The 23,399-nt window shown below is 36.9% G+C and overlaps 1 long non-coding RNA gene across 1 annotated transcript in view; it reads right to left on the reverse strand.

The window, feature by feature from the left end:
* Nucleotides 1-5,337: 5,337 nt before the first annotated feature.
* LOC106997486 (uncharacterized) overlaps nucleotides 5,338-23,399 on the reverse strand; it is a 188,157-nt gene continuing 170,095 nt past the window's right edge. Inside the window, exons 3-5 of the long non-coding RNA XR_001443678.2 lie at nucleotides 6,475-6,610; nucleotides 5,582-5,630; nucleotides 5,338-5,432 (exon numbers count right to left, since the gene is read on the reverse strand). This is a non-coding gene — a long non-coding RNA (uncharacterized LOC106997486). The remainder of the gene's footprint in view (nucleotides 5,433-5,581; nucleotides 5,631-6,474; nucleotides 6,611-23,399) is intronic.

Raw genomic sequence — 23,399 nt, forward strand, 5'->3', positions numbered from 1 at the left:
TGGAAATTCAAAACAATGCTGTATAAGACTCCATTAAAATTCTTTTTTTAATTTGTAATTTTTTTAAAGAATGATAGAGTGTGCTTTTGAGAAAGCGCCTGAGAAGGTTGTACATTAGACTTCAGGCTGATTATCTTTTCCGTGGAGAACATGCTTAGAAAAAAGATACAAAAGATTTACAGACTCCTTGGGCATAAATTGGCATAGACAACAGAAATTCTGACCAGAAGCACTGAAGGAAAATGTAGCCGAGTCGACATTCTGAGAATAGTGTGGGGCAACAGAGGAATTGCTACAGTGACAATTTGAAGATTATAAAACATACTCTTTAATCTTTTTGTAAGCGATACGTTTATAGGTGTGCTCATAACATTTCATAACATTACATAACATTAATTTAGAGCTTGTTCCAGAATGAAACAATGTGGGGATATGTTAAAATTTTCACTTTAACATTCACCTTGTAGTAAAATATTGAAGTATCACTCCTTCCAGTGGTTGACAATCCCATCTGCACTTCAAAAATTATAAAGTCAGATGCCAAAGATGATAAGTGTGTATACAATCTGGACATGAACCACTTTATCAAATGGCAGTACATTACCTAAATTCTAATATTATTTAGTATTGGCATTATTATCTAATGTGTCCATTGGAAGAATTATCTCAGCTTGCTTGACTTACCATTTATTGTCTATACATAAACTACAATGACAGTTCTTTTTAAATATTGATACTTTTCATTAACAAAGAGGAAACGATGACATCAGATGATCTTGAGAAAACATGTCATTGTGAGCCACCTCTCTCCACAAATTGTTGAATTCAAGAGCAATGCATAAAATACCAAATAGTGTTAATAACAGTAATAGTGATAGAAATTAACATATATTCAAGAAACTCCAAAATATTTAGTTTAATCTGACTATATGTACTTTTTCTGCTTCATAATATATGTTAAAGGTGCCGTGATTAGCAATTTTATAAGGATCAAATTATAAACATGCAGTAAATTTTAGTTTCTTATAATTAGATTTTCACTTTAAGAGATGTTAAACTCTGTATGTAAACGACATTATTTAAAAGCCACCCTTGTAAAAGAAAATTGCTGTTTGACAATTCTATAGAATATTTAAGAAAGGTAATTACACTGCTCTGGTTGTTAAAGATGCAGGTGTTGAAAAAAGTCACTGTTTCTGCTTTTGCATAAAACTCCGATGAGGAAGAGAAAAGAGACATGATGACATGACTCGACTGCCAAATCTTTATCATCAGAATATTGGTTCGCATTGTCTCCTTTTCCTCTCACAAGTAATACAATAATAATCAAAAAAAAAAAAAAAATCCCAGCCAATCCACCAAGGCTGAGCAGCTGTGATGAAAGAAAGCAGATATCTCTTTAAAATTCACAGGGGCTCTGTCTGCTGTTTTCAAATCAGATATTGAAATAAAATGTCAACAATAAAACATGGGGCCATTTAAAAAAATCAAAGGCTATACAGTAAAAGAGGGACCAAAAAGTGAATCACAGTAAAAATTTGTCTTGATTGACCCAGTTTCACAGAAATGCTTAAGTCTTTTTTGCTCATTTATTTACTCAAATACAGTTAACACTCAGATGCGAATGTAATTTTGAAATTACAAATTTAATTAAACCATGAACTAAATTCTTTAATTCAACTTCTTTTGTCTTATAATGTTAAGAAATACTGGACCTTGTGAAGCCCTAAATGTCTGAATTTTATTGAAGAGTAAGACAGTTTTCATGGACTGTAGTATTTTAGTCACAGAATTTACATGCATGCACATGTGTGTGCTCTCGCAGACACACACACATTCTGAGTGGCCAGTGTTATTGGAATGGATGTTCTCAGGGATATTGAATCCCTTAGCTTGACAGCAACCACAGGGCCTTTTCTGCATTTGAACATATATAAAGGCTTTGAAAGACATTTGTGTCATCATCTTTTTATATTGAATGAGGAACAGAAGTTAACAGATCATGGGTCAATAAAAATTATACTGTAAAAAGATAAGAACACAAAGGTTTTAGCTGTCGGGTGCTTCATTCTCCTCTTGGCTTTTCCTAGTGCTTTAGAACAGATGCTGAGTTTCATTTGAATTGAGAAAGAATAGGCAGGTGCCATAATATTATTTTTTAAAGTCCCCAAACTATTTCCATATTTAAAAAAAAAAACCACTTTGGAAAAGAACAAAAAAGTCACACCACTTTCTTGTACCCTTCCTGAAAGGACACCCAATTAGTCTCATGTTCTTAAATTTACTGGAGATCTTTTGTGTCTATTCTTGTTCCCATCAGAAGGTTTCCTTTTCTACGTAGTAGCTGAAGTCTTATCCCTTCTTTTCACCTTTCTTCAATGTCTCTAGCCACTGAGATCCTCCATCACTTACTGCCTATCCTTTAATTGAGTGGACTTATGTTCTTACTTAACCCTTTCAAATGTATGCGTAGACTACAGTGCAAACAGTGCCTCCCAGAGCTGTGCCATACAGTAGCCCCTTAATACATGATCTCTGCTCCCTAGCATAAATTCTAGTGTCTTCATGGCAAAGGGCATATTTTTCAAATTCTCAGCCCCTGTCTTGCTTCTTCAGTGCCCTTCCCATACCTGGTAGTCAATGAAAACAAACTCGCCAATTTGGAACTACTCCATTTCTCCCCACTCCATTTTTATATAGCAGCCTAGCTTCACAAAGTGCTTTCTGCAGATAACAGCTACTTAATTCCCTTTAGAACCTTGCCAGAACAGCAGGGAAATATTTTCATCCTGATTATACACACAAGGGAACTGAGGCTCCGGAAGTAGGCACATCTAAAGCTGAACTCTGTCTCCTTGCCTGCCAATCCAGTGCTTTTGCTGCTCTCCCACACTGCCTCTCCCTTTGATGCTTGTTTTCACATTGCTGAATCATTGGAATTTGACTTAAAGTTAAGTGAAAAGCGCCTGTGTATTGGTCATGGCAGGGTTTGGGACACTGCTTCTCCTAGGCTAGGGCAGGGAGTCTGAGGCAAAGACAGCAAAACAAAACAAAAAAATGGCTGCTGCTATATTGCCTTTCTTGAAAACAGGCTGAAGTCAGGGCTGGGCAGGAGGTGGGGAAGGAGGGAATAGGGTGCCCTTGTGGTTGATAGACTGAATGATTTGAGATCCTTTTGAAGCAAGTCGGTCTTAGTGTTCCCCAACTACCTCTTTGTGACACCTATCGTTGAAGAAAAAAAATTGCTATGGGCATCTAGGCATAATGGGAGTAGCTTTAGACACTGGGTAGTTTACCTGCTCCTGAACAGAAATACTGTCTGACAAACTTGATGGGCAGAAAATTTGAAGCTTCTTCTATGGTACTCTCACAAAGGAAACTGGCTTTCACCTAATGATGAAAACATGTTGGTTATGATTTCTCCTTTGAAGTCCAACTTCCCCAAAACAAGTCTTCAGGAAATAGCATGTAGGTGTCATGAAGTTTTTATTAACCTGTATAGAGCAGTTGGCCCCCAGGATTTACTCTGAATCTTTTTAAGACAGAGCAGCTGCACCATTTCATGTGAAAAACATCGTTAGTCTACACTATACCAAAATTCTAGAACATTCTGTCGTTTTCTGGGGAATGCAAATTCTACTTCATTTAAATTATCTCACCTCACCTTTACCCTCACTCACAGTCACAGAGATTATTTGTGTTCTTCAAACATGAAACTGGTTCCTGCCTTAGGGTCCTCGTACTTATTCTTCCCTTCCAAGGGAATGCTCTTCCCTGAGGGATTTGACTCATACCATCTTTTCGTCCAGGTCTTAGCTTGAAAATCACTCCTCACAGAGAGGACCATTTATAATTGTTCCTCAATTCTCAAAGCATCTTATTTTAATTTTCTTATGAATGATGAGTATTTGAAACCTTTTATTTATCTTTTTAATGCCTTTTTCCTACTGCCCCAAGACAGTTTTATCTGCCTTTTTGACTGCTGATTCCCAATGCTTAAAACAGTGCCTGTGCCACGTACCAGGTACTCAAAACCATTTGCTGAGTGTATGCTAATGAACTAATAGCTTGAGTGAAGACTTCATATAGTATTGCATTACCTTGCATTTATTTAGCACTTCACAGTTTACACAATGCACTCACTTATCTCATTCATTCTCCTGATAATCCTGTGAGATGGGCCAGGAGACATGAACTATGCCCCAAGACACCTGAGGTTCTGAGAGGTTAATGAACTGTGTTTGGTACTGGAGAGCTGATATCACACCCTAGGTTCTCTGATGATCCTGATCTTTCCACTACCCCCGGAGAAAAGATGGACCTAGGAAGAAATAAATCAGTGGGGTCAATTTTGTCCCAGGTTGTAGGTAAATCGAATACCAATGTCCTCTATAATTTTCACTGAAAAACAATACAACAAACTTGAATAATTAATGGATACAAAAATATGGGGCATAAGGTAGAGATGGTTAATGACTACAAAAATACAGTTAGATAGAATGAATAAAATCTAGTATTTGATAGCACAATAGGGCGACTATAGCTAACAGTAACTTATCATATGTCTTAGAGAAATGAAATAGTGGAATTGGAATGCTCCTAACACAAATAAATGATACATGTTTGAGGTGATGGATACCACAATCCCCCTGATTTGATCATTACACTTTGTATGACTGCATCCAAACATCGCACATACCCCAGAAATATGTACAACTATTATGTATCCATAATAACTAAAAATAAAATTTAAAAATAACCTGACTAAATATATACCCAGACATGATGGATACAGAGAGAGAGAGAGAGAGAGAGAGAGAGAGAGAGAGAGAGAGAGAGAGGATAGATAGGTAGATTCATACTTGACTAAAATCTAGGTCACATTGACTTCACAGGTATACTTTATTCAATAAATAGCTAAACTTGTATTTGTTGAGTAAACGTTTAATGATTCTTGATTGCATGCTCATTGTTAAGGTTTAATTAGAAGATATAACATATTAGTCTAGGGCAGAATTTTAAGAGGCACCATAGCAGAATTGCTATAGCTTTAGCAACAGCATATAGCGTATTTAGTACAACATATAGCCATGTTGTACTTGCCAATCCAGCAAAGGACACTGTTAGTGGGATATTAGGCATAACATTTCTTAATTTCTGGTGTTATAAAATAATAAAATGTTTAAAAGATAGAAATCTAAATTCTAAGATGTTTAATGAAAATTACTTCTGTATAATAAATAATGATACGGACTCTTACAGCTGGAAGGAAACTGTAATTTAAACCTCTCATTTCACAAGTAAGGATGCAGATGCTAAAGAGATTAAGTAGTTTATCCAAAGTCAACACTAGGTTGATGGTAAGAGGTGAGTCTCCATCTCAGGTATTTTTTGCTTCTGTTCCAGTGTTCTTTCACTTCAACAAATTGTGTCTCAAATATCCAAATCAAAGGAGTTTGAACTGAACCATTATTCAAAAATAAAAAGCTTGACTCTTTAATGTAAATGTAACTACTCATTATCTCTTAAAAAGTGAGGGATCAATTCTTAATGATGAACAAACACTTTTACTTCTACTTACCACAACTATGTTGTATGAAAGGGCATGATTCCCAATTTTTGATGGAAAACTGTAAAGAAAAAGAAACACATCTGTGTCAATCAACACTTCTATTAAATTTCTATTCCATTCCATCTTAAGAGAAAATGTAGCAACTTTGTGGATTCTCTTGAAGCAGAAAAAGCATTCCAGAATAACGAAGTATTTTAGATACCAAATCAATACTTGCCACATTTGAGTGATACAATGATTAAACATTCCATTATAAATAAGCAAGAAACATAAAGTATTCTCTAGATAGTAAAGAATGGGTGGGACTTGATACTTCTGTCACCATCCTTCTATATTGTGGGAATTTATAATGCAATAGCCAACACTATGTAAAGCCAGAGAATGTTATTTTTCAGCACCACGTGAGATGCATAATGCTGTCTGATCTGTTTAAAAAAAGACTATTTAGAGGCAAATGCTATAGCTCAAAATGTTATATAGCATTTGGTGACGGTGGGTAGGTTTATGTCATAAGAATGGGGAAACCCTGTTGATTCAGGGAGAAAGATAGTGGAAGATTTTTCTTGTTGTTATAAATTAAGTTACTTCAGACTTCTGACTAAGCAGATTATTGAAGACCAATACATCCCACAGGAGATGATAACCTGGACATAAAATGAAGAAACCCATAAAGAAAAACTGATCAGACTCTCGATGCAAGGGTCCCAGCTTTATTTCAACCTATCAGCCAAGGTGAATATGAAGGACTATAAAGGGAGACTTGGTCATGATTAGGGGAAGGCACACCCTCAATTATGTAAGGAAACAGCAGCTATCAGTGCAGTTCTGTGACATGCGTTTCTATTTAATAAGTAGATTTATTTATAGTAGTATATAGTATATTTTCACTCTAAATAACTTACCAACGCAGTCACAAACTCCTTCATTTTTGTTAAGAAAATGAAAGATGCAATAAATGTTAAGATATTCACTCAGGGACAACATTTAAGCAGTCTTCAGTCATGGTCTTGCAGAGCCGGTGTGGTCAGATATACTAGCCTGTGGTTTAGGAAGTCAGCATTAATTGGGTTTGTTCCATATCTGCGATTTGAGAAGTAGCAAAAAAAATCTGACAAGAAGTTTACAATTAAACTTTAGATTATAAATTAAGTGACCATCTTTCATGTGGTTTTGGGCAGATTAATCTTTGCTTCTTGCAAGAATTAAACAAGAAGGCAGATTTGCTCTGTGAAGAATCATAGCATCACGGTCAAGAGCACAGGCTTTGGATTAAAATCAAACCACATTTGATTCTTGGTCAACAATTATGTATTATATGATATTGGGAAAATGATTTAACCTTTTTTTGATGCCTGGCACATACAAGTACTTCAGGTTATTATTACTAAGAATGACAAATCAGTTTTATTAAATATAAATTAATCAAAATTGCATGTAAGTCCCAAGAAATTTGTGAGTTTGTTACTGTAATCAGAGTTAAATAAATGCTTGCTATGAATGACTCATGAAAGAGGTGAGTTTTAGAGTTTTATAGGAGAAAAATGTAAATTCGTCTTTTTTTTTTGAGATGGAGTTTCACTCTTGTAAGCTGAGGTCTAGATGGTTTTTGCAGTAAATTTTTTAAACAAGCAATGCTCAATAACAAAAGTTATTACACAAAATTTTCTAAATATTAAAAAATTAATAACACGATTGAACTCTATAAAGCTAAAATTAGTTGTATATCAAATCCATAAAGGCATTTTGGAAAATAAAAATTGAAGGCCAATCTCAGTAATAAATATATATACAAAAATTCTAAACTAATATGATCAAAAGGACTCTTACAGTATTATAAAAGGATAAAAACACAACAAATCGGGTTTATTTCAGGAATGCAAGGTTTATATAACACTCAAAGATCAATGTAATTCATATTAACATAATAAATGAAAATAATTTTCTTATTAAAAAATTTTAAAACCTACTCATGAAAATTCTTAGCAATATCTGAGACTATAAGGAAAACCTCTTGATCTGGAATGCATTACTATTTACGAAAAAGGAAGAAAAGCCAATAGTACCATCATAATTAATGGGAAAATATTCAATTCTTTCCCTCTGTGTTCAGGAAAAGTATAAGTATGGCTACTGCCCCCACTTCTGGTCAACATTTCATGAACTTAAATATATTGCTTTATAGAAAATTATGCCCAAACCTAATGACTTAAAACAACAGCATTTTTACTATATATCATAATTATTTTTTACTATATATCATAATTCCTTACCGAATGAAAGTCTCAGAGTAGTTTCATTTTATTTTATTTTATTTTAAATTACATAACCATTTATTAGTCAATTAGGCTACATATAGTTTTGCACCGTAGCCAATAACAATTTTGTGCATGATGTTTTGTCTGCATTTTCTATTTTTATTTTTTTATGTTTGAGTCATACAAAAGTGGAATTAGTAGGAGAAAGGGTATGAATACTTTATTTTTTATGTGGCAGTTCAGGGACCCAATAGGGCAAGGTAAAAGCTGCCAGTTCTAGTAATGCCTAGCCCCAAAATTGGCCCGACTTCACCTTTGCCATGTTCTACTGGTCAATCAAGTATAAAGGCCATTAGTAGATCAAGGCAAGAAAGGCAGGAAGAAGAGAATTAGATTCAGTTTTTAATTGGTGGTTATCTTTCATTGTCCTGCCCACAGAAAGGAAGAAATAAATCTGTTATTAACTGAATTTGACATTATCATCTGTATATAGTCCAAAAAAACTACAACCTATTGGAATCAGACAAGAAATTTGGCAAGGCCACTAGTAAAAGGACACTATACAAAAATCAATTGTATTCCTATAAATCAACCAAAAAACATAAAAGATAAAATACTAAAAATATCATCTACAAAAGAATAAAATATATAGAGTACTTGGTAGCAAAACATACTAAGGATATTCCACACTAAATACTGCAAAATATTATTGTGATAAATTAAAGAATATCTACATAAATGGAGGCATATGCAACGCTGATGAATTGGCATGAAGACTGAATCGTATAGAGATGTCAATTCTCCTCTGATGGATCTATAGTTTCACTGTAGTCCTAATCACTCTCCCAGCAGTATGTGTATGTGTTTGTGTGTTTGTATTTTGAAAAAGCTGATCCTAAAATGTATGCAACATGTAAAGGGTTAAGAATAGCAATTTTGAAGAATAACATAACTTTAGAACCTGAACTACCATATTTAATAGTGACTAACAGACAGGTATGAATGCAAGAAGAGACAATAAACCAATGGGGAACAAATTAGAATTCAGAAACAGACCCAAACACATCATGACACCTGATGTTTGACAAAGCTGACACTGCAGTGCATTGGGGAAAGGATAACAATTATTTTTTTCAATAAATGGTGCTAGGTCAATTGGATATCCATTTGAAAACAAATAAGTGTTGAACTTTTATCTCACACAATCCACAAAATTCAATTCTAGTTGGATTGTAGATCTAAATGTGAAAGGTAAAAAAATAAAGCTTTTAGGAGAATACTTAGGATCATATGTCATGACCTTGAAATAGGCAAAGATTTCATAAACACCAGCCATAAAAGAAAAAAAGAGTAAGTTAGATTACATTAAAATTAAAAACTTCTGTTCATCTAAAGACACCATTATGGGAGAAAAAAAGCAAGCAACAGAGTGGGAGAAATTATTTGCACCACATATATCAGACAAAGGATTTTTACCCAGAATATAAAGTACTGCTGTGAAATGACAATCAAAAGCAAATAAGCCAACATGAACATGGATATAACTGAGTGGTATGAAACAAAAGATAACCAAGTACCCACAGGAAAACAGAGAAATGCAAATACAAACTGCAAGAAGACACCTCTACATGTTTACTAGAATGGCTAAACTTGAAATACAGGCAACAAAAAGGGCAGTAAGAATGCAAAGCAACTGAAAGTAACTTACACACATCTAATGGCACTGTAAATCAATGCAACCATGCTGATCAGCTATTTGGCAGTATCAACTAAACTGAAGGTATACAGGCATATCTTATTTTATTGTGCTTTGTTTTATTTCAATTCTCAGTTACTGCATTTTCTACAAATTGAAACCTTGTGACAATCCTGTATTGAGTAGATACATGGTGCCTTTTTTACAACATGTGCTCACTTGATGTCTCCCGGGTCACATCTTGTTAATTCTCACATTTCAAACTTTTTCGTTATTGTTATGTTTGTTACGGTGATCTGTGACCAGTGATCTTCAATGTTAGTATTATAATAATTTTGGGGTACCACAAACCATTCTCTTATGAGTCTGTAAACTTAATTGATGAATATTATGTGTGTTCTGACTGCTCCACTGACGAGTCGTTCTCCCATCTTTCTGCCTCTACTTGGGCCTCCCTATTTCCTGAGACACAACAATAATGAAATTAAGCCAGTAATAACCCTACAGTGGTCTCTAAGTGTCCAAGTGAAAGAAAGAATTGTACATCTCTCACTTTAAATCAAAAGCTAAAAATTAAGCTTAGCAAGGGAGGTATGTCAAAAGTCAAGACAAACTGAAGGCTAGGCCTCTGGCGCCAAGTAGCCAAATTGTGAATGCAGATGAAAGGTTATTTTTTCCTTTCTTTAAAAAATTGTTTTAAAAATTGATATATCATAGTTGTACGTATTTTTAAGGCACGTGTGATATTTTGATACATGTATGTAATGTGTAAAAAGTTCTTGAAGAAAATTAAAAGTGCCACTCCGGTGAAAGCACAAATGATAGAAAGCAATACAGCCTTATTCTGATATGGAGAAAGTTTGAGTCAAACAAGCCAGAGCATTATTTTAAGCTAAAGGCTAACCCAGAGCGAGATCCTAACTCTCTCCAATTCTACAAAGGCTGAGAGAGGTGAGAAAGTTGCAGAAAATAAGTTTGAAACTAGCATGAGCTGGTTCGTGAGGTTTAAAGAAAGGCACCATCTCCATAACAAAAAAGTGCAAGGTGAAGTAGCAAGTGCTGATGTGGAAGCTGCAGCAAGTTATCCAGAAGATAAAGCTAAGATATTTGAAGAAGGTAGCTACACTAAACAACAGATTTTTAATGTAGACAAAATACCCCTCTTGGAAGAAGATGCCATCTGGGAGGATTTCATAGCTAGAGAGAAGTCAGAATGTGGCTTCAAAACTTCAAAGGACAGGCTGACTCTTTAGTGAGGGGCTAATGTAACTGGTGACTTTAAATTGAAGCCAATGCTCATTTATCATTCCAAAAATCCTGGGGCCCTTAAGAACTATGCTAAATCTACTCTGTCTGTCCTCTATAAATGGAACAACAAAGCCTGGACGACAGCACATCAGTTTGCAGCATGGTTTACATAATATTTTAAGCCCACTGTTGAGACCTACTGCTCAGAAAAAAAGATTCCTTTGAAAACACTACTTCTCATTGACAATGCTCCTTCTCACCCAAGAGCTCTGATGAAGATGTACAAGGAGATTCATATTGCTTTCATGCCTGTGAATACAGCGTATGTTCTGCATTTCAGGAGCCAAGGAGTAACTTGGGCTTATTATGTGAAAACTCCGTTTTGTAAGCTGCCGTAACGTGGTGATTCCTCTGATGGATCTGGGCAAAGTAAACTGAAAACCTGAAAAGGAGTCACCATTCTAGATGCCATTAAGAACATGAGTTAGGAAGGAGGTCAGAATATCAACATTCACAAGAGTTTGGAAGAAGTTGATTCCATCATGGATGAATTTGAGGGGTTTAAGACTTCAGCAGAGGAAGTCCCTGCAGATGTGGTGGAAATAGCAAGAGAACTGGAATGAGAAGTGGAGGCTGAAGATGTGACTGAATTGCTTTAATTTCACAATAAAACTTGAAAGAATGAGCAGTTGCTTCTTATAAATGAGGAAAGACAGAGGTTTCTTGAGCTGGAATCTACTCCTGTAAGATGCTGTGAATGTTGTTGAAACGACAACAAAATATTTAGATTATTACATAAACTTGGTTGATTAAGTAGTAGCAGGGTTGGAGAGGATTGACTTCAATTTTGAAAGAAGTCCTACTGTAAGTCAAATGCTATTAAACACCATTACATGCTACAGGTAAACATTTCATGAAAAGGAAAAATCGATGTGGCAGACTTTAATGTTGTCTTATTTTAAAAAATTGCGCCAGCCACCCCAACCATCAGCAACTACCACTTAATCTGTCAGCAGCCATCAACATTTAGGCAAGATCCTTCATCAGCAAAAAGCTTATGACCTGCTGAAGGCTCAGATGATCATTAGCATTTTTTAGTAATAAAATATTTTTAAATTAAGGTATGTATTTTTTTTTTTTAGACAATGCTATGGCATACTTAATAGACAACAGTATAGTGTAAACAACATGTACTGGGAAATTAAAAAATTTGTGTGACTCACTTTATTGTGAGCTTCACTTTATTGTGGTGGTCTGGAACCAAACCCTCAGTATCTCCAAGGTATGCCTGTATATTCCTGTAAAAGCATAACTAACATTTCGTCCTGCTAATATAATGAATAAACAATATGTATCACATGACACAGAGAAAACAAAATACTTTTCACCCAGAGATACAGCAGGAATAATAGGCACACCTGTGTAGTTCTGGGCCTCAAAATAAATGAAACCTTGAACATTTCCTGGAGCCCTTGCCTGCCCTGTAAAAATAGCTTTATTGCTGATTTTGTGATGCTGATATCTGAAGATAGACCATGATCTTCGCAGACAAAATAATCATATAGAAATGTTGCTCTTTTCCCACCATGAATTGATGAATCAACTAATGTAAACTTGCTGATTTTTCAAACAGTTTGCTCATTTAAAAAATTTTTTTTTTTTTGAGCCTTCTGGAATCTGAGTCCTTTGCGCTACTTTGCAAATAAACTTTTCTTCTTCAAGTCTGCAAGTCTTCTTTTGACAATCTTAAAACACACTAATCAGTTCCTAGTTCTACAACCAACACTACAAGCGTAAGTTTAACAGACGTGTATAAGACTGTTCACAGCAAAACATGAATAAATTCATGTGGTACAGAATGAATAGAGTAGACTAAATAAATGAATTGTAGTTTATTTGTTCAATGAAATACTATCCCACATAAGAATGAGCATGACACGTTGTTGTGAGGAACAGCTCAGCACACATAAGGTTGACTCAGTGTCAGTCCTGCTTGTGTGGAAAACAGAAGCCATGTATGTGAAAGAAAAAGTTTCTTTCTGAACAAGTTCCTTAGAATCCTGAGTGACTCCAAAAATCCAGAAAGACTTTGGTCAGGGATGATGTGAAAGGGTGGGAGTGGGGGTTAGTAGTGGTTGAAATGGTTGGAAGAAAGAGAGTTACATTTTAATACAAATAAAAGAGACTTAAGCTTGTAGAGAGAGGAAGGCAAAGGAGAATCAGCATGTCCAGGCATGGTTTTAGCCTTGCCAAGGCTGATGAGCAATAAATCTTCAGCTACTTACTTGTCTCTTCTAATCCGGCCCACGATTAAATTGATTAGCTTAATACATCTCCTAAACATTTCATGAATGTAATGTCCTTCAATGATAAGTATGAATATAACTGAAGCAGGTTATACAACTGCAGATTTATCTAGTTAGAGCTTCTTAACCATAATATGCAAGTGCATGAATCATCAAATGCCATTCAATATTTGATAATCCAGCTCCTATATATGCAGGCACTAGAAACACAGAATAAAACATAAGATTTGGGCCGGGCACAGTGGCTAACATCTGTGATCCCAGCACTTTGGGAGGCTGAGACAGGCAGATCACGAGGTCAAGAGATTAAGACCATCCTGGCCAATATGGCGAAACTCCATCTCTAGTAAAAATACAAAAATTAGCTGGGCGTGGTGGTGCCTGTAGTCCCAGTTACTCAGGAGGCTGAGGCAGGATAATCACTTGAACCCAGGAGGCAGAGGTTGCAGTGAGCCAAGATCGCGCCACTGTACTCCAGCCTGGCGATAGAGTGAGACTGTCTCAAAAAAACAAAAACAAAAAACCCATAAGACTTGGCTCCTTTACTCAAAAGAGCTAAAAACATACAACAAGAGATAAAGTTACCACATATGAAACCAGTGAGTGGATGTAAAAATTACATTTCAGTGTCTATACCTTGTGTTAAGGGCTAGTACTCAAATGTCCAGCAGGGGATCTCAGCTGAGATAAGAGCCCATGAGGTGCAGCACCAGGAAGCATCTGTGATAATTTTGTAACAACATCACTGGAACTGCATACATCTTTATGCTACAGTAATATTTAGACCACCTGTGGTATTAAATGTAAGGTTTTACTTAGGTGTGGGACTAATCATTATTTTCCAACATACCTAAGTGGGATACGAGCTCGATGACCTTGAGCAAGAAAACCTCTGGATAATTCTAGATTTTGGAATTCATCTTGACCAAGTCACTCTGGCAGCTTTTATATGAAATGAAAGGTCAGTAACACTTAGGATCCCTGGCAACCTTGCTATGGGGAGTCCTTCACTGATTGTAACACAGAAAGAAATTGTGTCCACGTTCTCACTTTAAAAGGGACCACTGAGTTAGCACAAGCCATGAAAATCAAGATGGTGCCAGAAGTATTGAATTTCCAGCTCAAAACCAACACAGCAACAGCCAGACATGAAGTCCAGCTTTGAGATGGGCACCTGGGTTTTCATTCTCTTGGCAGTAGCAAAGATTATAAGGATTCACAAGCATTTGTAAGGGCCCCTGGAGGGTTTCAGAAATGTTTGGGAAGATTCACCATGAGAAAAATCTAGGTTCTCTTTCAGTGCAGGGCTTGGAAGCATTCATCTAAGTGTCACTATATACATTCACTCAACAATTTATTGAGAATCTGTTCCCATACCTGGCAGGATTCTAGTCTTTGGGGATATAACAGTGAATAATATAGATAAGGAGCCTACTTTCAGAGAGATTATATTCTAGTGAAGAGAGAGGGAATGTATAAACTTGAAAACAAATACAAAGGTTACAGAAAATATTAATACTTCTGAAGAAAAGTTAAATGGTAATGACATGAGGAGTGCCTGGGTTAGGGTGAGTCCTTTAGTCAGGGCTGCTGGCCAGACCACTCTGTGAATCTAAATGGTGAGAAGCAGGCAGCAGTATGAAGATAAGGGAAGAAAGAACACCACAGCTTCAAGAAGCCTTGGACATGTTAGTTACAGTAGCATTTACTTGGGGGAATTTACTTGACTCCTTGAGTTTATAGACAACTGTCATAAAGGTTCCTGGGGAAGTCCTATAGTCTTTGATGTATGCTAATGGATGCACTGGAATGGCAGGAGAAAGAAAATTAGAGAAATTACACAGGGTCAGCATTGCTCTTGCACTGATGGCGTATCTGAAGACAGCCTATCCAAAGACCTCCACAGGTCTCCCAAGCTTTACCTCCACAGGCACATGCAGAGCTAAATTAATCACTGAATCTCTGCAGCTCCAACAGTATATTAATACTCCTTTACCAATGGCCTCACATTGAATGTTACTACAGAGGCTTCATGTTTTAGTGAAAAGATGTGAAATTTTGAAGTTTGAAGACTTGAGTTCAGGTCTGGATTCTACCTGATGAAACTGAGTAAACTTAGACAAGCTGCATAATCATTCTGGTCTCAGGCACTTTATCTGTAAGTCAGAATGATGATACTAAGATCACGGAGTTATCGCAGTGATGACATGAGATCAATATTTATAAAAAATTGTTGTTCATTCCAAAACATAATGCTAATATTTGCCTTCAGAATGTATTTAACCTGAGCCAAATCCAATCGCAAGGTGAATTGACTATCCTCTTAAATATCTGCTACACCACAGATATATCCTTTATATCTCTCTTTCCTTAGGAATTGACAACCAAGAAGAGCTGACTGGTATCTCCAGATGAAGCAGCTGACTCTAGCCTCTCTCCAAAAGGACAAGTGAACTCTCAGCTTCTCGCTGGGTTTATCCAGTGCGTCATGTGCAAGTTCAGGGCATGAATCCATTCAGCCTAAAGCAATTCACGTTAGAAATATTTGAGCCACACCTCTGTTCATTCACCTTAGCTTCCGACAGAGCCTGTGGCCATTCCTGACTCATACTTCAATGTGTTCAAATGAGAGGGAGGAGGACTACAGTAGAATGTTACCTGTGACAGTGCCCAAGGACCACAGCAATTCAGATCTACTCACTGATAAATAGTAACAGTAATAGTACAGTAATAAATAGTAACAGATAATAGAATACTTTTCTGATCTTCCTCTATGGTTTCTTTTTTCTTTTTTAAAAAATATTTGAGTTAAATCTTTCCAAAAAAATAAATCACAGGGCTACCCACCTCTGAAAGGAAGGTGCACCTAGACAGTGCAGTCTTGTAATGAACGCTTCCCTTTTTAGTATGAAGCAATTGAAATGCAAAAAAAAGGAACATCCACAGAAGACTTAACCCAAGTCTTGAGACTTGCTGTGATTGAGAGGAAGCTGTGATTTCTAGGCTACATGTGGCTTGCCTGGCTTTTCAATAAGAATAGAAAATAGAAAATATTTATGTGAAGAATGTCACTGGAATTTTGACAGAAATTGAATGTGTACATTGCTTTGCGTAGTATGGTCATTTTGATCATAATAATTCTTCTGTTCTATGAGTATGGGATGCTTTTCCATTTGTTTGTGTCCTCTTCAATTTCTTTGAGACAGAGTCTTGCTCTGCTGCCTAGGCTGGAGTGCAGTGGCACAAACACAGTTTACTGTAGGCTCAACCTATTGGGCCCAAAGTGGGCCCAGCCTTCTGAGTAGCTGGGACTACAGGCACGCACCACCACACCTGGCTCCTTTTTTTTGTTTTTTTATAAAGATGGGATCTTGCTATATTGCCCAGGTTGGTCCCAAACTCCTGGCCTCCAACAGTCCTCCTACCTTAGCCTCCAAAAGTTCTGGGATTACAGGCATCAGCCATTACACCTGGCCAGTCTTCAGTGTCTTTTATCAATGTTTTTCCTGTTTAGGGCTTTCACCCTGTACATCTCCATTGGTTAAATTTATTCCTAAGTATATATATTTTTTTGGTTTGGCAGCAATTGTAAATTGGATTATGTTCTTGATTTCTTTTTCAGCTGGTTTACTATTAGTATGTGAAAACACTACTGATTTTTATATGCTGATTTTATATCCTGCAAAATTACTGAATTTGCTTATCAACATTACTGAATTTGCTTTAGAGTTTTTGGGTGGAGTCTTTAGGTTTTTCTATATATAAGATTATGTTATCTACAAAGAAGGACAATTTGACTTTCTCTTTTCCAATTGGGATGCCTTTAATGTTTTTTCTATTGTCTGATTATTCTGGGTTGGACTTCTAGTACTACGTTGAATAAGAGTGGTAAAACTAGTCATCCTTGTTTTGTTTCAGTTCTTGGAGGAAAGGCTTTCAGCTTCTCATTAAGCATAATGTTAGTGGTGGGTTTGTCATATATGGCCTTTATTATATTGAGTTATGTTTCTTGTATGTCTAATTTGTTAAGAGTTTTTATCATGAAAAGAAGTTGAATTTATCAAATGCTTTTTCTGCATCTATGGAGATGATCATGTGGTGTATTATTCTGTTTCTGCATTGCTCTAAAGAAATATCTGAGGCAAGGTAATTTATAAAGAAAAGAGTTTTAATTGGCTTTATGATTCTGCAGGCTATACAGGAAGCATGGCACCAGCATCTGCTCACCTTTTGGTGTGGCCTGAGGGAGCTTTCACTCACGGCAAAAGGTGGAGCAGAAGTAGCATGTCACATGACAAGAGTGTGAGCAAGAGAGAGAGAAGGAAGAGGTCTCAGACTCTTCAACAACCAGACCTTGAGTGAACTGAGTGAGAATTCACTTATTACCACAGGGGTGGTGCTAAAGGGTGGTACTAACCCATTCATGAAGGATCTACCCTCATGATCCAATTACCTTCCACCATGTGATTCCCAGTGTTGGAGGGAATCACATTTCAACATGAGATTTGAAGCGGACAAATATCCAAACCATAACATATGTTTTTGTCATTCATTCCTTTGATGTTATTTATCACATTTATTGATTTGTGTATGTTGAACCATCCTTGCATCTCTGGAATGAATCCCACTTGATCATGATGTAATATCTTTCTGATATGCTGTTGCATTTGGTTTATTAGTATTTTGTTGAGGATTTTTGCATCTATGTTCATTAGGTATATTGGCTTTTAGTTTTCTTTTTGTGTGTGTGTGTCCTCTAATTTTGGTATCAGCATAATGCTGGCCTCATAGAATGGAAACCAAAAGGAGGTAGCAGTATATAAGTTATATAAGGCAAAAAACATAAATAGGGACAAAGAAGGTCATTATATAATAAGAAAGGAATCAATTCAGCAAGAGGATATAACAATTCTAAGTGTATATGCATATAATACCAGAACACCCAGATACATAAAGCAAATATTATTACAGCTAAGGAGAGAGATAGATTTCAATACATTAATAGCTGGGTTCTTCAACACTCCAACACTCCCTTTTTTTCACTTTTTTGGAAATTGCTTGAGAATAATTAGTATCAGTTCTTCTTTATAAGTTTGGTAAAATTCAGCAGTAAAGCCATCCAGTCTTGGACATTTCTTTCTTGGGAGACTTTTTATAACTGATTCAATCTTACTACTCATTATTGTTCTGTTCACGTTTTCTGTTTCAATCTTGGTAGGTTGTATGTGTTCAATAATTTATCTATTTTCTCTAGACTTTCCAATTTTTTAGTGTATAGTTCTTCATAATTGTCTCTAATGATCATTTGTATTTCTGTGATATCAGTTGTAATATCTCTTTTTCATTTCTGATTTTATTAATTTGTGTCTTCTCTTTTTCTTGGTTAGTCTAGTAATATCATCTTTAAAAAAAACACAACTTTTTGTTTCACTGACTCTTTGTAATTTTCTTAGTCTCTATTTTGTTAATTTCTGCTCCAATTTTTATTATTATTTTCCTACTATTAATTCTGGGTTTGTTTTTTTCTTGTTTTTCTAGTTCCTTGAGAAGCATTGTTAGGTTGTTTATTTGAAACTTTTCCAGGTAGTTGCTTATTGTTATAAACTTCCTACTTTCACTGTATCTTATGGGTTTTGTATATTGTGTTTTCATTTTTATTTGTTTTAAGATGTTTTTAAATTTCCTTCTTAATTTCTTCATTGACCCAATGGTCATTCAAGAGCCTGTTGTTTAATTTCCATGTACTTGTTCAGTTTCTAAAGCTTGTCATTACTGATTTTTAGTTTTATTCCAATGTGGTCTGAGGAGATACTTAACAAATTTCAAATTTTAAATAAATTTTGATATTTGTTTTATGACCTAATATATGGTCTATTATGGAGAATGTTCCATGGGATGATGAGAAGAATGTATAGTCTGCAACTAACTGTTAGATGAAATGTTCTGTAAATGTCTGTTAGGTCCATTTGGTCTGTAGTGCATATTAAATCATTGTTTCTTTGTTGATTTTCTGTCTTGATGATTTTCCAGTGCTAAAAGTGGAGTGTTGAAGAGCCCAGCTATTATTGCATTGCAGTCTATCTCCTTAGCTGTAATAATATTTGCTTTATGTATCTGGGTGCTCTGGTATTGTATGCATATACACTTAGAATTGTTATATCCTCTTGCTGAATTGATCCCTTTCTTATTATATAATGACCTTCTTTGTCCCTATTTATGTTTTTTGATATAAGTATAACTTATATACTGCTGCCTGTTTTTGGTTTCCATCTGCATAAAATATATTTTTCAGCCCTTCACTTTTAGTCTATATGTGTCTTTACAGGTGAAGTGAGTTTCTTGTAGGCAGCAAATAGTTGAGTCTTTCTTTTGCTCCATTCAGCTAGTCTGTATCTTGCAATTTGGGAATTTAAACCATTTACATTCAAGGTTGTATTTGATAGGTAAGGACTTACTGCTGTCATTTGGTTAATTGTTCTCTGATTGTTTTGTATAACCTTTGTTTCTTTCTTTCTCTTTTATTGTTTACCTTTGCAATTTGGAGGGGGTTTTTACAGTGGCAACTTTTGCCTTTTTCTCTTTTGTGTAACTACCATACCAGGGAGTTTTATACTTTGTGTTTTTGTGATAGTAGATATTGTTCTTTCACTTTCAGATGTAGGATTCCCTTAAGCATTTCAAGTAGGGCTGGTCTAATGGTGATGAATTCTCTCAGTTTTTGCTTGTCTGGTAAATACTTCATTTCTCCTTCATTTTTAAAGTACAACTTTTCTAGGTATAGTATTCTTGGCAGGCAGATTTTTTCTTTTTTTAGGACTTTGAATATATTCTCTTATTCTCTCCTGGCTGGTAAAATTTCCACTGAGAAATCCACTGTTAGTCTGATGGGAATTCCCTTATATATAACTTGATGTTTTTCCCTTGCTGCTTTTAGAATTCTCTCTTTGTCTTTGACTTTTGACAGTTTGACTATAATGTGCCTTGGAGAAGACTTTTTGAGTTGAATCTATTTGGGGATCTTTTGGCTTCCTATATCTGAATGTCTATCTCCTTCCAAGACTTTGGAAGTTTTCAGTTATTGTTTCATTAAATAGATTTCCTATGCCCTTGCCTATCTTTTCTCCTTCTGGAATTCTCAAATTTCAAATATTTGGTTGCTTTTTTGGTTTCTCTTTTGTCATGTAGGTTTTCTTCTTCCTCATTTCCTTCCTTCCTTCCTTCCTTCCTTCCTTTTTCTTTCTTTCTTTTTCTTTCTTTCTTCCTTTTTCTCCTTCCCTCCTTTCTTTCTTTCTCTTTCTTTCTTTCTTTCTTTTTCTCCTTCCTTTCTCTCTCTTTCTTTCTTTCTTTCTTTCTTTCTTTCTTTCTTTCTTTCTTTCTTTCTTTCTTTCTTTCTTTCTTCCTTCCTTCCTTCCTTCCTTCCTTCCTTCTTCCCCTTCCTTCCTTTCTCTCTCTCTCTTTCTTTCTTTCCTTTTTCTTCTTTCCTTCTCTCTTTCTTGTATCACTGGATTATTTCAAAAGACCTGTCTTCAAGTTCAGAAATGCTTTCATCTGATCTAGTCTATTGTTGTAGCTCTCCATTGTATTTTTTGTTTCATTCAATGAAGTCTTTAGTTCTGTATTTTTTGTTTGCTTCTTTATCTCTCTTTTTGTTAAACTTCTCATTAATATACTGAATTGTTTTCCGGATTTATTTGTATTGTTTATCTGTGTTCTCTTGTATTTCACTGAATTTCTTCAATATCATTACTTTGAATTCTTTTTCAGATAATTCAAAGATTTTATTTAAATTGAGATATGTTACTAGATAACCATTGTGCTTCTTTGGAGGTGTCGTGTCTGCTTTTTCATGTTTCTTATATTTTGCTGATATTACATTGATATCTCCACATCTGATGTAACAGTCACTTCTTCCAATTTAATGATTTGGCTTTAGTAGGAAAAGATTTTCTCCTACTAAAGTAGATGTACTATCATGTTGGTTGGGTAGGGTGCTTGGCTTTGATTCTGGGTGGGTACAATAGTATGATCTCTGTATGATTTCTTTGGCTGTTAATCAGCATCAGTGGTGTCTGTGTGTTCCTTAGTGACGTAGGCTGCTCTTGTTATTGGAGGCTGTGATGAGGCTTTGCTTGGGATGGAAACACCAGGCAGGCTGATCCTCAGGCACCTGTGGTGGATATGCCAGTTCTCAGGCCCCAGAGTGACATATGCAGGCACCGGAAGAAGCAGGTACTGGTGGGCCAGTCCTTGGGCCTCTAGGTAACTTGTTTGGGTGCTGGCCGTAGCAGAGGGTGAGGTAAGCAGGGGGCTTCTTGCACCCTCAGAAGACGTGTTTGGTGTTGACAGTGGCAAGAGCCATAACAAGCCAATCTTTGGCTTCCTGAGTGGCACATTTGGGTGCCATCTTGGTGATAGTGGACTAAGTGGGCCAGTCCCCAGTTCTCTAGGTGAGACAAGCTGATAGGTATTAGTGGCAACTGTGATAGGCTGTGTGAGCTTATCCCCAGGCCCCTTTCAGCATGTTTGGGCAGTGGTGGTGGGCAGTTGGACCCATACTCAAACTCCCAGAAGATGTGCACGGGCACAGTCATGGTAGATAGACAGGGGCTGATCCCCAGGCCCCTGGATGAGAAACCAGCAGTGGCAGCAGTGGGTAGGACAGACCTGTCCTCAGGCCCCTGAATGGTGTAAGTGGGTGTCAATAACAGCATGCTGGGCAGATCAATCCCCAGATCCCCTACAATGTGTGTGGGTGCCAGCAGTGTCAGATGGAATGGATCAATCCTGAAGCCTTTGGCCAGCACACTCAAGCACTGTCAGTGGTGGAAGTGAGCAGAATAGAGCTGTCTTCAGACTCCTGGGTGGTGTAAGCAGGCACTGGCTGCAGGAGGCAGAGTGGACCTTTCCTTAGGCCTTGGGACAGTGCCCAGGTGGGCCAGTCCCCAGACCCTGTAAGGGTGTATGCATGTTTTCAACAGTCCTGCCATTGAAGTGCACAGGCTCCTGTCAGTGTCAGTGGCCTAGGCAAGTGGCTCTCAGGTTCTGGTGAGCACATGCTTTGACTCCCTTTGTCTTGGTGGCATTCTCCCTGGTGTGCTCCACCACCTACTCCCTTGGATGTAGGACACTGCATGGGCTAGAATGCTGGAGACTCAGTCACACTGCTGGGTCTAGCTGGCATCGTGATACTGCAGCTTTCTGGGTGAATGTTGGGGGATGTCAGCAGGGCTCCAGGGATGTGGAGTTATTGGGCCCAAGCGCGGGATATAATCTATTGTGGGCTGGGCTCTCAAAATTGCACCATGCTGCAGCTGCTTGGGTCTCAGTGGTTATGTGGAACCCAGCATAAACTTTCTCTCTCTGGAACAATGCCTCTGCATAGTCTCTAGCAAGCTCCCTGTAGTAGTCACAAGGCCTGTGAGGGTCAAGGGGCTCTCCCATGGCTGAGGTTGCAGGAGTGTGCAGTAGGAATGTGGACCACTGGACATTTCTCATATTTTCCCTGCAATAGGGAGTTCCTCCTAGCCAGGCAGACTGATCTGCTTCCTTCTCCTCCTTTGTCTCAGAGGTTTCCTCTCACTTCCTTGCTGAAATCATTTCTCTCTCAGAAGCTCTATTCTAGGTGTGGTTACATACTTGCTGTTTGGCTCTTCTTTGTGGAGGAGGTGAGTGCCAGGTCCCTCTAGTCACTCATTTTGAAGCTTCCTCTGAGGATCTAATTTCAAAGCAAAGGGTTCAAGAGGAAAAAGGCTCCCAGGGGCTCAACATGATATATAAAGAAACTAGATATTTGTCTTCCAGCTGGGTGGTGCCAGAGGTCATGTCACCATACATAAAGTTGAGTCCTGGCATCTGGCTTTTCTGAGAAGTTGTGGCATTTGGTCTCATTATTCACCTGATGGATTTGTTTCTGCTTATTGCTGCTGTCACACATTACCACATACTTAGTGGATTAAAATAACATAAATTTATTCTCTTACATTTCTGAAAGTCAGATGTCAAAAATGAGTCTTATAGGGCTAAAATCAAGATGCTGGCAGGCCTGATTCCTTACAGAAGATCCAGGGGAGAATTGATTCCGTGGTCAGTTCAGTTTCTAGAGGCTGCTGGCATTTCTCGGATTGTGGCATATCATGACAATCTCTATTTCCATGGTCACACTGCCTTCTACTACTCACTTTGATATCCTGCCTCTCTCTTAAAAGGATCATTGTGATTATATTGGACCCACTTGGATAATTCAGTATAATTTTTCTATCTCAAGATCTTTAGTTAAATCGAAACTACAAAATCCTTTTTTGCCATATAAGGCAACTTTCACA

This window comes from Macaca mulatta, chromosome 3, assembly GCF_049350105.2.
Source record: "Macaca mulatta isolate MMU2019108-1 chromosome 3, T2T-MMU8v2.0, whole genome shotgun sequence".
NCBI lineage: Eukaryota > Metazoa > Chordata > Mammalia > Primates > Cercopithecidae > Macaca > Macaca mulatta.